General features: G+C 44.6%; 1 pseudogene; it reads right to left on the reverse strand.

The window, feature by feature from the left end:
* The window catches only part of LOC121282380, a 58648-nt pseudogene extending 42154 nt beyond the window's left edge, over positions 1 to 16494 (reverse strand).
* Between the last annotated feature and the right edge of the window lie 138 nt (positions 16495 to 16632).

A 16632-nucleotide genomic window follows, 5' to 3' on the forward strand; every position in this document is an offset into this window, starting at 1 on the left:
TTTTAGTATCACTGTTGGCCAGGTCTGTCTCCAGTGATGTTTTAACTTTGTCAGCCCTGTAGTTGTGCTTCATGGCTCGCAGTTTGGAAGGTTCTACAGCTTTTCCTTTCAACACCTCCTCTTTTCCATTCAACAGCTTCTTCGGCTCTTCAGTTTATTTCTTGTAGCTTGCCGCTGCCTCTTGGAATATTGAACATTGCTGAGTCTTCTCTGTCAACTGATTCTTCAGTTTGTTCAGAGTGAGATTAAAGTCATTTTGCTTCTCTTTGTAATCTTCTGAGGAATAAGCTTTGCCCTAAGAAATTCTTATCGCATGTGAAGGTCTTTCAGCCGGTTTTCCTTTTCTTTGTGAAGTTCTCTTGCTTCATCTTGAGCTTTCCTGTAATTCAGTGGAGTCATGTTGAATGTATTCTGTTATGCTTCCATTCTGCTGTTTAAGACAGTCCTAATTTCTTCATGTTGCTGTATGGTTACGCATTCCTTTTGCATTTGATCTTGAATGGCAACCAATTGTTCTTTCAACTCTTTATTCTCTTGCTCTCTTGACCTCTTCCTGGGGTGTCTCATTGCCTTCCATCTGGGCTTTCTTGCTGCCTTCTCTCTCGAGTCTTTTGTTGCCCACCCTCTGGGGTCTCTTGTTGCCCTTGGGGTTTGATTGAGAGTCTGCCAGACCACTCTTATTTCTGGTGAAGCCATGTCCTTATCACAAATGTATCTGGCTTTTCTAATTTTCTGCCCATGGTTGTTTGTATTTTCCTGAACTTATTGATTTAAATGTGTTACCACTTTAGGAGCAGTCAGTGAAGTAACCGTTTTTTGATACTCAGGGTCTCCCTGCAACTTGCAACTTTACTTGCTGTTTTTGAGTTTCCCATGCTTTTTGGGTTTTGGCAGGCTCACCGGCAAGCATGGCTATTTCTTTTTAAAAGCCTTTCAAAACATTGTTCCTGTTGAAAAGGGCACAGCAGCAATTTCTTCTCTTTCTTTCTCTCTATTTTTGCCTCTGCAGGTCCTGTTTTTGTGAACTTCGGGAGGGCTCTGTGAGACTTCTTAGCCAACCAGACTGGGACCAGTTTCTGTTTTTAAAACCTAAAGTCACAGCACCTGCTGTTTGTTTGCTTTGCGGTTTTTTTTATTACTTTTTAAAACTGCCGCATTTCTTGCTGTTAGCTCTGTAGGATGCTTCTTTTAAAGCTCTGCAGGTTTCTTTTTAAACTTTAGACTGTGCTCTGCAGGTTTCTTTATTTAACTCTGCCAGCCATTTTAACTTGCAGCTGTCTTCTAGCTACTCTGACCTACTGGGCCTTTGGAGCTGCAATCCTATTCTACAATGTAAGGACGGCCTTTTCTTTGTTTGCTCACCCATCTTGTGGATTCGCACCCAGGGCCCTTGCAATATTTTGTATTTAGTGAGCTGACCAGGTATCTTTGCTCTGCATTACTCAAGGTCTTAGCTTCTTAGGTGCACGTCTCTCTAGTTAAGCTTCAGTCGCTTTCACATCTGGGGATACTGTCTTGGGTTCATTGTTTAAGATGCCTTCTTTAATATCACTGCTGATCACTACATCTTTACGGTACTATCACTACTGTGATTTATTTTACCTTTTTTTATTCATTTATGGGATGTGGGCTTCATTGGCTGGGCCAGCATTTATTGTCCATCCCTAGTTGCCCTTGAGAAGTTGGTGGTGAGCTGCCTTCTTGAACTGCTACAAGCAGTCCATGTGGTGTAGATGCATCCTAGGAAGGTAGTTCAGGATTTTGACCCAGCGACAGTGAAGGAACGGCAATATAGTTTCAAGTCAGGATGGTGAGTAACCTGGAGGGGAAATTCCAGGTGGTGGTGTTCCCATGTGTTTGCCTCCCTTGTCCTTCTAGATGGTAGTGGTCATGGGTTTGGAAGGTGCTGTCGAAGGAGCCTTGGTGAATCCCTGCAATGCATCTTGTAGATGGTACACACTGCTGCTACTGTGCGTCGGTGGTGGAGGGAGTGAATGTTTGAAGGGCCCATTGCTGCCAATCATGTTGTGATATTATTTAGAAGCTCACACCAGTGCCAGCCATGTTATGGTTCTTTCTGCTGCAGTGGGGAGATTTATGAGATCCTGCAGAGTTGTATGTTTAAACGTGAATTCTTTATTGGCAGCCATTAACTATTTACAGTTCCCAGGTTACTATCTTGCATGGAGCTGTTACTGCCAAGCAGGTAGGTTGCTTACAGAGTGCTGTTTTAGAGTGTTCTGTGAGAATATACCATGTGACTCTATACATCGTATCGTGGGCAGTGCTTTTCTCAAGAACCACGTTAACCCTTGCTCTGCTGAGTACCTTTACATTACAATGCATGCAGGCGCATATCACAACACAAACATTGTCTTAGGAAGCTGGTTTCAAGTCCATTGTTTAAAAGTGATTTTATATGATGAGTGGAGTTCCTTTCTCAGTCGGGGTTCATTGCCCAAAGTGATTGAGCTTAATGGCTTGGTCCACACCCAGCTGAATATATAGGTTATGCCTGAATGTTTCATGAATGGTTTTGGAGATGAGTCATTCACAGTCATCTAAGTTGATTATCTCTAGTGGGATACTTCTAGACAGCCTGGCTCCTTACTGTGGCTTTGTAATTTGTAGGGTACAGCTACGTGAATGTTCAGCCATTTTAGGAACTGCTGTTAATTTACTAAAAATGCTGTTATTTAGCCTTTTAAAACTTATCCAATAGTTTCAGCCCACTCATTAAATAAAATCATTTTCGATATAAAACACGTTTTAAAATACCTCCCCACCAGGGCAAATCAGTATTTCATTGCAATTATTTTGTTCAGAAAAATGGAAATTAATAGAAACCAATTCATTTTCAAACATTCATTCATATGCACAGTGGCTGAATTTAGGACAGCCTAGACCCAGCCTCCCATTATCCACAGTTCTTGGGATGGTTTTGTGCTGAGTCAAACTATAGATAAATCATCAGGTATCACATTGCTTTTTTTCCTGAAATGCGTGTTTTCTTTAAGTGATACAATCACAGAAGCAGACTCCTTGCATTATGAATTTTGAATTTTTTCACAGGGGTTAATTTGTTGTTATATGTGTAGGTTAAGGTCTCTATAGGTCCATTTTGGACATATATTACAAATTGCTTGACAGTGAGTAACAGACCTAGAGTTTCCTTCTGTACAGTGGAGCACCTCTTTTGGTGTCTTTAAAATTTATTTGAGAAATACCCAAGCGGCCTTTTGATTATTGATTCATCAACTTGGAGCTTAACTGCACCTACCCCTATGTCACTAACATTAATTGCCACTTTAAAGGGTTGGTTAAAGTTCAGAGCTGTCAGCACCGGTTCATTCGTTAATGTGGCTTTCATCCTCTCGAAAGCTGTTTGCCACTTTTCTGACCACACTACCTTTGCCTTTTTCTGAGCAAGTCTGTCAACGGGGTGGTTAAAGTGATAAAGTCCTGGTCCAGCATGTGACAGAACCCACATATCCCCAAGAATCGCATTATTTCCCATTTAGTCCTGGGAAGGAGAAATCCACCATTTTTGTACTGTCACTGTCCTGGACAACACCCACCCTTGACCCCTAACATGCCCTAGCTAGCTTATCTGAGCTTTGCAAACTCACTCTTTGTGAGATTTACCACTAAATTAGTAACAGTAACATTCAGAATGGGGCTTCTAACTGGCCTAGGTTATCCCTCCAGGTGTCACTGTATACTAACAGATCATCCAGGTATGCTACACAATTGGGCAAGCCAACTGCTACCTGCTTTATCAGTCTTTAGAATGTGGTTGGAACATTTCTTAACCCAAAAGGCATAACTCAGGATTGGGAAAAACATCCAGTGTGACAAAAACGAGATCTCTTTAGCTTGGCTGGTGAAGGAACCTTGCCAATATCCTTTTACTAACTCTATCCCTGTGATGTAAGTGGAGTTTCTTACTCCGTCAATACAGTCTTCCAGTCGAGAGGTCTGGTCACTGCATTAACTTTTCTGTAATCAATGCAGAGCCTGGTTGGGCCATTGGGATTGGGCACAAGTGCAACCAGAGAACTCAGGCTGCAGTGGCCGGGCTCCATCAGGATGTCCATCCAGCACGGACTTAATGTCATCCTGAACCTAGGTCAGTTCCTCAGGACCTAAAAGATAGGGATTTTGCTTTCTGAGAGGGGTCTCTCCTATATCTACATTGTGTAGAGCTAGTCCTGGCTTGTTCTTACAGATCCCCTTAAACTATGTAAGCAGCTTTGTTAAGTCTCCTCTCTGTTCTGCGTCTAAATAAGAGGGCACAGTGTCTACCCTCCCACGTTGGTTAACCGGAAGGTAGGGGATTCAATTTGGGAATCGTCCAGACTTCCCCCTCCCAATAACTCATCCTCTCTGTTCCTTTTCCCTCCTCCTCACTACCTGGCATACCTGTGCCTATTTGTTCCCTTCCTGAGTGTAATACCGCTCCAATGTGTAGACATAACACATTCTTTGATTTTTCCTACAGCCCGGGGTGTCAATTAAATTATTTGCTTCACCAATCCTCGTCACCCCACTGTATGAGCAACTGAATCTGGCTTTCAGTTTCACCCTCTGTATTTGCAATATAACACAATCACTTGGTCCCTGGTTTATGTGTTCAAGCCTTGGTTTGTTTATCTACTTGGCTTTTCATAATTTTCTGTGAGGTTTTAAAGTGCTCCTGAGACACAGCATAGGCTCACATGAGCCACTGATGGAACACATGGAGTGGAGTTTTCCATGCCCACTGGCGTCGAGCATGTTCAGTGGCATGAGTTGGCAATATAGCAAGAAGACCAAAAACCAATTTCACGATGCGGTGAAACCAGTTTGCGATCACCCACTCAGCCCACCTTTGGCAGTCGGCATTCCCCACCATCAGACATCGGGAACTGCATTGCAATACATCAACATATCATTATTAGGCCAGCCTGATGGACACATCCCCCCTGGATCGTCCACCCACATCAGCAGGAAAACATGCCGATGCAGAACACGTCTTGACAAATGTGACATGCAGAGGTCAGGACTTACTGCCAGGGCCTTTCTCACATCGTGGACATCCCAGAAGCAGAAGGTGCTGGGGCCTGACAGCAACAGCTCACTGGGTGGCATGCTAGGTGGATTCTCATGGACATGGCTGTGCTGCAAAGCAGCTCACGCAAGTTGGAAAGTCACCTTTGATGCTCACTAAAGATGATGGTCAAGTGGATGGGAGAGGAAGGTCCAGGATCGACTGGGAGAGGAAGAGGTGTCAGGGGGTGTGAGGTTAGAAGCGGGGAATGAAGGTGTCGGTGGGGAAGCTGGGATGGGGGAATGAAGGTGTCTGGGGAGAGGTTGGGGGCGGGGAGGGAGTATGGGAGGTGGAGGGGTTAATGGGGGAGAAGATGCCATCTGTGGAGGTAGGTGTAAGATGTAAAGGAGGCAGAGAGAAAACAGGGAATTATAGACCAGTCAGCCTGATGTCGGTTATGGGGAAAATTCTCGAGTCCATTATAAAAGATTTAAAAGCTGAGCACTTGGAAAACAGTGGCAGAATCGGACAGAGTCAGCATGGGTTTATGAAAGGGAAATCATGCTTGACAAATCTACTGGAAATTTTCAAGGATGTAACTAGTAGAGTTGATGATGGGGAGCCAGTGGATGTGGTTTATTTGGACTTTCAGAAGGCTTTCGACAAAGTTCCACGTAAGAGATTGGCGTGTAAAATTAAAGCGCCTGGGATTGGGGGTAGTGTATTGAGATGGATAGAAAACTGGCTGGCAGACAGGAAACAAAGAGTAGGAATAAATGGGTCTTTTTCCAAATGGCAGGCAGGACTAGTGGGGTACCGCAGGGATCAGTGCTGGGACCCCAGTTATTCACAAAATATATTAATGATTTAGATGAGGGAGTTAAATATAATATCTCCAAATTTGCAGATGACACAAAGCTGGGTGGGAGGGTGAGCTGTGAGGAGGATGCAGAGATGTTTCAGTGTGATTTGGACAAGCTGAGTGAGTGGGCAAATGCACGGCAGATGCAGTTTAATGTGGATAAATGTGAGGTTATCCATTTTGGTAGCAAAAATAGTAAGGCAGATTATTATCTGAATGGCTATAAATTGAGAGAGGGGAATGTGCAATGAGGCCCAGGTGTCCTCGTATACCAGTCGCTGAAGGTAAGCATGCAGGTGCAGCAGGCGGTAAAGAAGGCAACTGGTATGTTGGCCTTCATAGCGAGAGGATTCGAGTACAGGAACAGGGATGTCTTGCTGTAATTGTACAGGGCCTTGGTGAGACCACACCTAGAATATTGTGTGCAGTTTTAGTTTCCTTACCTGAGGAAGGATGTACTTGCTATAGAGGGAGTGCAGCGAAGGTTTACCTGACTGATTCCTGGGATGGCGGGACTGACATATAAGGAGAGATTGAGTCGGTTAGGATTATATTCACTGGAGTTCAGAAGAATGAGGGCGGATCTCATAGAAACCTATAAAATTCTAACAGGACTAGACAGAGTAGATGCAGGAAGGATGTTACCGATGGTGGGGGAGTGCAGAACTAGGGGTCACAGTCTGAGGGTATTGGGTAGACCATTTAGGACTCAGATGAGGAGACATTTCTTCACCCAGAGAGTGGTGAGCCTGTGGAATTCATTACCACAGAAAGTAGTTGAGGCCAAAACATTGTATGTTTTCAAGAGGGAGTTAGATTTAGCTCTTGGGGCGAAAGGGATCATAGGGTATGAGGAGAAAGCGGGAGCAGGCTATTAAGTTGGATGATCAGCCATGGTCATAGTTAATGGCGAAGCAGGCTCGAAGGGCTGAATGGCCTACTCCTGCTCCTAGTTTCTATGTTTCTATATAAGAGAAGGAGTTCAGAGAGGCAAAGGTATGCGGAGAGGGGAGGGAGTAAAGGGGGAGGAAGAAGTGCAGAGAGCGGAGGGAGTAAGGGTTTAGGAAGGGGTAAGGGCGGAGGAAGTAGTCAGGAAGGAGGAAGGAGTAAAGCTGGAAGAAGAAGTAAAAGTGTCTGAGGGAGTCAGGAAGGGGGAAGGAGTAAGGAGTAAGGCTGGAGGAAGAAGGGAGGCTGGAGGAAGAGGTAAAACTGGAGGAAAGAGTTGGGAGGGAGGAAGGACTAAGGGTGCCAGAAGAAGTAAGAGGGAGTCAGGAAGTGGGATGGACTAAGCAATGGGGGAATCCAGGGGTGTGGGAGGACTAAGCAGGGGGAAGGGGTTCTGGAGAGAAGGGCTTCCAGGAGAAGGAGGGGTCCATGGGAGGTAAAAAGTTCTGGGGGGAAGGGGTCCCGGGGGCAGGGGTCCAGAGGGGGTGATGTCCAGGTGAGCGTGCAAGGGAGGGGTCTGATGGGTCCATAACTGCCCCTTGGGGAGTGGTAAGGGTGGGCACGGTGCGAAGGAATGGTGAGAATGACCGATTGCAGAGTGAGGCGGTAGGGTGGGAGGGTGAGGGTTCGACAGTAGCGGTAGAAGGGACAACGAGGGTGGTTGGTGGGGACTCAGAGGCAGACACAGACCCTTGGGGTAGGAAGGAGGGAGCCAGGGAAGTTAATGTGGATGAGGTTGGGATTTTCAGGAAAGAAAGGAATGTGCACGTTCACCTGGACATCTCTGAAGGAAAAGGGTTATGGTTGGTAGGTCACGGAGCAACATGGAAGGTGATGGCGGAACATCAACTGTGATTGGGGGAAGGAAGTGGGTGACTGTGGGAAGGTTAAGGACAGGGGAGCAAAAGTAAAATTGAATTAGCACCATGCTGTCCAAATCGAAAGTGAAACGGCTGTTGTGGTGGGCGAGGTGCTGCATGGGAGTGTGTTCACTGCGTGTGCGAAGATGCGAGTGTGCGGAGATGCAGGTCAGCTCAGATGGACAACTGAAAGCACAGGCAGCTTTCAAAATACTCAGGACATTGAGGTGAGATGATACAGAAAAGATCCACGTGCGTGGGAGAGTGCCTGCACGAGGAACCAAAAGACCCTGCCGCACACACAGTTCTCCCTCCAGAATCACTCGTGGGCCAGCTGCTCCCTCTGCGGTGACGGGGGAAGAGGTTGAGGGGCTCACAGGCAAAGGGGACTCCAGAGGGAGAGGGCAGCCTCTGAGATTCCTGAGTGGATGACACAGAGGTGCCCAGCTGCCGGTCCTCCTCCCCACGGATGCCCAAAGGCACCTGCCTGACTGATCGCTGAGGGGAAGGAGCACCTGGAGGGACAAAGAGGTATCCATTTCCCTCTCACTGCAGGGACTCGCCATGGCTCCCACGCTGGAGTGCAAGTCTGCACACATCTCCGTGTTCTCCTGGACCAGGGTCTCCTTGGCGTCCACCATCCTCCCAATGGAGACCTCCATGCACACACAAATGGGCACCACTTGATCAGACAGCCGCATACGCACTCCTCCGATTCCCTTGCAACTTTGTTGAGGGCTTCCAACAGCTCTGTGTGAAGTTTCCCCACCTTCCGCTGACTCTCCACGATGAGTTCAAAGGTCTAATCCAGAGGTTGATCATTGACTCAGACCTCACAAATGCCTCTTCCCCAGCAGTCCTGTGAATGCTGGGGAGCTTGGCTGAACCTACCACCTCCTGCTGCAGACACGTGTTCCTGCGATGACCACCAGATTGTGAACACGAGACTGCTCTAGATCTAGGTCTCAGCAAGTTGTGTGACTCCACGTTGGTGCAGGGTGTGGTTAAGCGCTGCAATGGGTCTTCCAGGCTGCTTATTTCCAGCTCTTCACTGGAGGAGGTGTCCTCCTGGCTGGAGGTGAGGACCTCGATGCAGCTGAAGGACTGGCTACATGAGGGGTTGATCACTTGGCAGAGCTCCCTGTGAGCCAAAGTAGAGATAATTAGTGCATGGCACCAGAGTCAAAAGCAAGAGAGAGAGCACTTACTGTTGCTTTGAGAGAGGGATGATGCGGTGCAGGATCCTCAGGTGGGTGTTCACTGCCTACCTCACTCTTGCCATAGGCACGGCCCACATTCTCACCAGACAGCACGATGGCACACTCCTTAAAGTGAGTGAGGAGCCTGATGTGGGCCACTCCACCCCTGGTCTGGGACCCCTCCCTGCTGAGGTGAGCCAGGTTCTCCTGCACGAAAACAAACAGAGAGAGTGTGAGCTGGACACATGGCAGTGTGTGGACTGGTTGTGTGGTAAGCGGAGCCATGGACAGGAATGAGGATGTGAGCTCGAGAGGAAATGAGCCTGATGGAGATGTGAGGGTGTGTGAGCCTTTAGGTGTGAGATCCTTGTGGATGTGTGACGGGTTTGTGAGTGTGAGTTGAGAGTGATGAGGAGAGTGAGTTAACAAAGAGGGAGGGTAGGGTAAGTTGCTTATAATTCCAAAAGAAGTCAATTGTATAAAGGTCCTGTTGACTTATGCTTTGGTTGGTTTCAGACTGGGCTCGATGTTTTTTTCAGATTCTGCATCAAAATGACTCAAAATGTTTATGGAAGATTTCCATCTTTTCTTCTGGAGTCAGTGGTTGTTGTGTTGATATTTAAGAAGCTGCCTGCAGTGTGTGGCTGGTCAAAAAACAGGCAGGGCACAAACTTGCAGGGTAGCTGGAGAGAGAGAGGGGGTGCCAACTGAGGACCTTTCTGATCTCACTCTGATTGGCCTGGAATTAAGAAGTTTCTTAAAACACAAAAAGTGTTCGCTTACTCATCACATGGTCTCCTCTCAAAAAGAGGCCAATTATCCAAACATGGTCATACACAGCTGGTTTCAAGTCCATTGTTTAAAAATTATTAAATTATATGGCTGGTGGAGTTCCTTACTCAGTCGGGGTCCATTGTCCAAAGTGATTGATTTAATGGTTTGGTCCACACCTAACTGAATAGATTGGTTAGGTCTGGATGCATTGTGAATGGCTTTGGAGTTTGGTCATTCATCAATGTTAATTCTTAAGGGCTATTTCTAGACAGCCCGGCTCCTTGCTGATAGGATATGTCTATGCAAATGTTCAACCATCTTAGGAGCTGCTGTTTAGGTCACTTTTAAAATGCTGTTGTTCAGGCTTTTTAAACCTATATGCTGGGTTCAGCCCTTCAATAAATATAGTCATTTTCAATATAAAACAAAGTTTTATAACAATATCAAAGGTAATTAAATGGTAAAACAGGCTTACCTATTCCAAGTAGAAGCTTTGCCATCTTGCAGCTGGTGTGTTGTGGGCATCAACTTTCTTTTATACACTGAGTTTATCATTTGTGGTAAATAATTCCATACGTCAATAGATTTATCACAGGAAAACAATCAGTCACAATGGAAAAATAACAGTTCTTATCTTCAAAATATTATTTTCACCTTCTTGTGAGTAACAGCTTATCTCCTCTACAATGTTATCCAGATTGTTGACCTTCATTGTAACCCCAAACTTGTTCTTTTACTATAAACGGAGGCCAAGAAATTGGTGGGGAGGGTCAAGAGGTCAATGTTCTGTTAACGTGGGATCAGGAAGAGTGGGAAAGCTTGGTGCTTCAGGTCCAGGTAGGTATGGATCTTCCTGTTGGTTAGTGTCAAGTAGGGCTGTGTGAGTTCAGCACATAGTGAGTGAACTGCTGGGTAATTCAAAAATCAAAAGTTGATCTTGCAAGACAAGCAGAACTGTAACTTAAACAAACTATTTCCACCTTACAATGTTCCTGACATGAGCTTCAGGCATCAGCACAACCATTTTAACCAATAGGGTTTATTGTCAACCAGAAAGTTGCAGACTGGGGAGAGAAAGTGGCACAGTGGTGGTCTCACTGGGCTAGTAATCCAGAGGCCCAAGCTAATTCAGATCCACCGCAGCCACTGGTCACATTGAAATCTTACTAATAAATCTGCAATATAAAGATAGCTTCAGTACTTGAAACTATAAAGCTATCATAGATTGTTGTAAAAATCCATCCTTCCCTAATGTCCTTTAGGGGAGGAAATCTGCCATCCTTACCTGGTCTGGATAACATGTCACTCCAGGCACACAGCGAAGTGGTTGACTTTTAAATGTCATCTAAAAGGGCTGAGTCAAGGGCAATTAGGGATGGCCAACAAATGCTGGCCTTGCCAGTGATGCCCACATCCCATTAAAGAATTAAAAACGTGCTTCCTTCCTCACATGTTTGACTACAGTAGGCTGTGTATTGTCTGAAGAAAAGACTCGAAATGTTAACTCTGTCTTTCTCTCCACAGATGCTGTCAGACCTGCTGAGTTTTTCTGGCATTTTTTGTTTCTGTTTCAGATTTTCAGCATCCGCAGTATTTTGCCTTTGTTTTGGAAGTTGTTGGAGTTCAATTGGTTTGGAGGACAGGTGCCAAACAGAAGCCACATAGAGGGGTAAGTAATGAGCTCCAAGCTAAAGTTGGTTGAAAGTAGCTGCCTGGAGAAACTGGGGCAAAAGGGACAGTTAGCCAGTCCCAAACTAAAGAAAAGACCCCAAAATCCAGGTGAGCCAGAAACAGGGGAAAGTTCCAAGCAGACCTTCCAGTCCAAGGAAGGACAGGAAGCTAGAAAAGGTCCTGCTAAGTGAGGTTAAGAGTGAGGGGCAGGGAAAGGCTCCAAGCTTCAAGTTTAAAGTTTCAGGCTACAGAAAGCAGATTTGAAGCAAGAACAGCTTTCAAGAAGCAAGAAGGTCCAAAGAGACAACTGAAGGTCTATAACTCTTTGTTATGGGCATGTGAAGCAGTGGTATACTGTTAACACTGAGTTGGTGAGATCGCCTGGAAGGCAGCTTGAATGCATGTGGTGACCCAGGGAAGAGGAACATCGGAAAGAGAGTTCAAAACCCTGGAGGTGAACCCTTGCAGAAGGTGTCTGAGAGATAGCGTCGGTTTGGGAGAAGGTTCTAAGGTGAGGTCTTGGAGAGAATGGAGATTGGAAACCCTCATGTGAAAGACAGAGTTCAGTGAGACTGGTTGGCTCATGGTGTGACAAACGTCTGGGGGAATTTGAGGAGAGATCCTTAGCATCTGTTTGAGGTGGCATCTGTCACTTTGTTTCAGAGTGTGGTGTGTCTGAATGCAGAGTGCCTATAGGTTTACATGGGCTGTGTACTTCCTGTGAACATTAAAGTATAAGATAGCTTTTGTAACTTGTGTTATCCTTAAAAATCTGTGTACATCTGCAAAAGTATAGTTGGGGGTGAAGGAGTATTGTAATATAGTTCATTTTATCTTGTTAAATAAATGTTTCATTCTTTTGTTAAAAGTTCATGAGCTTACTCCGGTGACTCTGTTCAGTATCCCCTCTTGACACATCTAAACAAACAAATAAAATTTAGGATCCATCAGCAGGGTTCCACTCTGGGATCAGGCTTGTCCAGGGGTAAACTCACCTGGGTTCATAACAGTCTCAACACTGGCTGTAGGATCCCAATTGAAATGGATCTGCACCTATGTGGAATTTGATCCTCCCAGTTGTCTTGTGGAGCCTACAGGAAGAAATGTTGCTCCTGGTACCAGGAAAGTACACTCAGTCCAACCCTGAACCTGCCAACTTCTCTCCTTCACCATCTGTAGGCAGGTCTGGTATCAGAGCCAAACAGCATTGGTCAGAGCTGCATTGAAATTCCTGATTGGTGCCAGTAGCTCTGCCATTTAATCCACTAAAGCTGATGTCGGATATTTTATTTTTGATAGTTTCATCCAAATCATTAAAATTCTAATTGTATATTGTTTTGCAGGATTTGAGCCATCATAAGCTATATCATCACCAACCACAATCATTCAGCAGAATTTTCCACTCCAGGACCAAGTCCTGTGGTGGGAGAAGGAGGTCGGAGGGACTTCCGCTGCAGAGCATGGTGGGTAAACACACTGAATCGCGCCATGTTCAGCTCATTAATTATGCAGCTGTGCTGTTCATGACAGGGTCTCATAGTGGGGTGGGCAGGAAATCGGCCATGTCACCTTCGTGTCCAGGCACCACATTTAAAAGGAATGTGGACAGCCCTTTATTAATGGCGTCAGTTTCCTTGCAGAAAGATGTGTAGCAGAAGGCAGCAACCTCCAGCCCCACGATTCAGCATTGCCTCCCTGGTAAATCCAGGGATGGCAGCAGGAGGCCCTCCCAACTGACCATGGTGGCCTGGAAAGTGGTCACCATGGTGGTCAGCACCCATGGTGCCCATAGGATAGTGCCCATCCCTAAGTGCCTTGAGAAGGTGTTGGTATACCGCCTTCATGAACTGCTGCTGTACATGTGCTGTGCTGTTAGGGAGGCAACAGCAGGATTTTGACCCAGCCACAGTGAAGGCAAAGCCATGGGGTGTGGAGCGGACGACAACTTGCTAATGCTGCTGTCCCTATGCATCTGCAGCCTTTGCTCATTTACTGGTAGCGCCCACGGGTTTGGAAGGCGATATCAAAGGAGCCTTGATGAGTTGCTGCAATGCATCTTGCACATGGTACTCACTGCTGTCATTCTGTGTTAGTGGTGCAGGGACTGAATGTTGGAGGTGGTGGATGAGGTGCCAATCTAGCGGGCTGCTTCACCTTGGATGCTAGCTTGTTAAGTCTTTCTGGATCTGCAATCTTTCAGCCAGCCCAGTGGCAGCCATATGTACCATCTATAAGATGCACTACAGCAACTTGTCAGCTTCCTCCGACAGCATCTTCCAAACCCATGACCTCCACCGGCCAGTAGGACAAAGGCAGCAGATGGATACATGGGGACAACACCCCCTGGAGGTTCCTCTCCATCTCACACAGCATCCTGACTAAGAACTATATTGCCATTCCATCGCTATCACTGAGTAAAGATTCTGGAATTCCCTCCCTAACAGGACTGTTGGTGTACCTACACACCATGGACTGCAGCAGTTCAAGAAGGCTGCAGACCACGACCTCCTCAAGGGCAGTTCAGGATGGGCAACAGGTAGCAGCCTTGCCAATGACACTCACATCCAAAGAATTAAAAAAACAAAAAAATCCCCTCAAGCCAGTGAGAATCTAACTGAAAATGTGTTTTCACATCGGAAATGCAATGCCAATTAAAATTTCTGTCCCCACCTCATATCAGTCTCACAGACAATTAAGTAATCTGCTATATAAATTAGTATCATTTTTTCTTGTGAAAAAACTATTGGCAGGATGCAGGATAGTAAAACTCAGTTGGTTCCACTTTCCTTCCTGTGTTGAATGATTTCCCTGCGAACTGCTGGAATGACTGTAGATATCAGAGTGCCGTGCTTTGAGTTTGTGTCAAAGATTCAAATATCTGTTTCTGCCTTGAACTGTTGTGTTGGAAATAAATTCATGCAGGTGAATTCCTTTCAACTGATATTGTTGTATTTCATTCATTTAAAAAAACACACCAAGTGAACTGTTTTCTTAATGAATCAATGATTTTATTTTGCTGTTTAAACTACAACGTATATCTTCATTTATGACAAATTATATCTGGTACATGAATGGTCTTTAACCACAAAGTAGTGTCACCTCAGTAATTAAACTGAAGACCAGTTACAGGTTCACTGGTGCCCAACGAAGATTTATGGCAGGCTGGAAAAATAAAGATTATTTTAGTGTTCTTTTATTCAATGATAATATTTCAATATCACACCAGCAGCATTAAAATAAACAACTGATATATCGGGTATTTTTTTAGTTATAATTATTTTCTTGTTTCCTCACCTTTCTTCTTCCCAACAGCACATCTTCACCCAACAGAACCAGGAGCACACACAAAGATTTTCCCAATTCCACAACCTGTTTCTGGAACATTTATGTAAAAGCAGCTTAGGCTAAAATAAAACCCAGTAACCTTCTTTAGTGCAAATATAATTGTAGGCACCTATGATACCACAGCACAGCTCTGGGGACTGCAACAGTTCAAGAAGGCAGCTCACAATGGGTAATGGATGAGCAACAAAAACTGCCCATGACTGCAACACCCAAATCCCATGAACCTATAAATATAACACCAACACGAAAGCATACCATCCATTTCAACCCAACCAAAACTGGGAAAATGAACCTACATTCATCTGACACGCACATTGTCAGGATTTATTGGAATTGTACACCCTGCGATGCATTTTATAAAATTTTACCCATCTATTTTAAACCCCTGATGTATTACTTTAGGTCTGCTCATAAAGACTACATTGATATTTTATGCACCTCAATATTATTGTTCTCCACAGAAAGCCTGCTTTGAACTGTAATTTAGGTTAATAAGCAAGCCTTCCTTCTCCTTTCTCATTACGGCCAGTTGCAACAGGTACAGGATGGATCAAAGACTAATTCAGCAACACAATTCTTCAGGTAGGTTATTCCATCATCACATTCATAAAATTTGGTCTTGTCCTTTGGATCAGGATAGATACCTTTAACTCTGCCAGAGCAGAACCCGTATCCGCCACTACCACCACCACCAGGGGCCAGTGTAGGAGGAACAGCTGGTGCCACTGTTGTTTTAGATGGAACACAAGCTAGAAGGGAACAAAATTCATCAATTCATTGCTTGCTTCAAAATTAGTAGCAAACAAAAGTAAACATTGCAAAGGAAAGGGCTGTTGCTGCATTGAAAATCTTCAGCTAGAGCTCAATTCCTTACGGTATCAGGAACAAGCTTCTTGGAAATTCAGTTCAATGAGCACTGCAGAGGAAATCTTGTGACATAGCCAATTCTGTCTGGAGTCTATTTGTGGGAGTGAAAATTTTGAAGAGTAATTTAATTATACTTGTACTTAAAGTCAAGTTACACAAAATGTTATTAAACCCCATCTGACTAAAAAACCCGATAAATTTGTAGCAGTATACTTACCCTTTTAAATGGTCTGCATGCAATGCACATCTTCAATTTAATTATTAATGCATACTAGATGCAACAACATGCACAGATTTTTAACTTATCCTGTTAATATTGTTATGAAGATGTGTTATATAAAATATTAATTTATAATGCCATCAGCTGGATATATAATATTTTATAAAGTCATCAGCTGGGCATTTATTAATTTATTATGTCATCGTGTGGACATTCATGTGTATTAACCTTTTTTGAAATGGACTTTTTTTCCTAAGCAAAGGGCATTGGTTTACAGCAATTATTATTTTACATTTGCAATGAACACAAGTTGCTTTTTATGGAGGCATAGAGATCTCAGAGTGAGGTCACATAATCCAGCTCTTGGGTGAAAAGATACTGAATTTTGTATATTCAAAGAGTGAATGCCTCAGGGACAGCAGCCATACCCCACCTCTCTTTCTTCTGACACCTCTCTCGTCAAATCTGAGCTATTTGCAATATTAAAAGCCCACCAGAAGACCTTATTGTTGCAAACTGAAACTTCCAAAAGGAGAGTGCAGGGTCAAAACCACTGTCTCCAGGGAAAAAACACCAAAAACCAGTGGTTACTTGTGGACCAGGGCCTTTCAGCTGCAAACAGGCATCTAGTTAGCTGTGATTTTTTTTTCTCTGACTGTACATGTTACTTGGCCAAGTTTTTCATATCTGATATTCTGCAGAGTCTTATTTCCTTTTTGCATGCTTGTTAGTCAGGGGATGGGGAGGATGGGGTTTGCTGGATTGTGTGTGTTGTACATTGGTTGGACTGGCTAAGGAATTATTGATGAGATATTGGTAGATCTAAACAATAACTGCTTTATTAGATTTAATGAACTATA

The sequence above is a fragment of the Carcharodon carcharias genome, chromosome 9 (genome assembly GCF_017639515.1).
Source record: "Carcharodon carcharias isolate sCarCar2 chromosome 9, sCarCar2.pri, whole genome shotgun sequence".
Taxonomy (NCBI): domain Eukaryota; kingdom Metazoa; phylum Chordata; class Chondrichthyes; order Lamniformes; family Lamnidae; genus Carcharodon; species Carcharodon carcharias.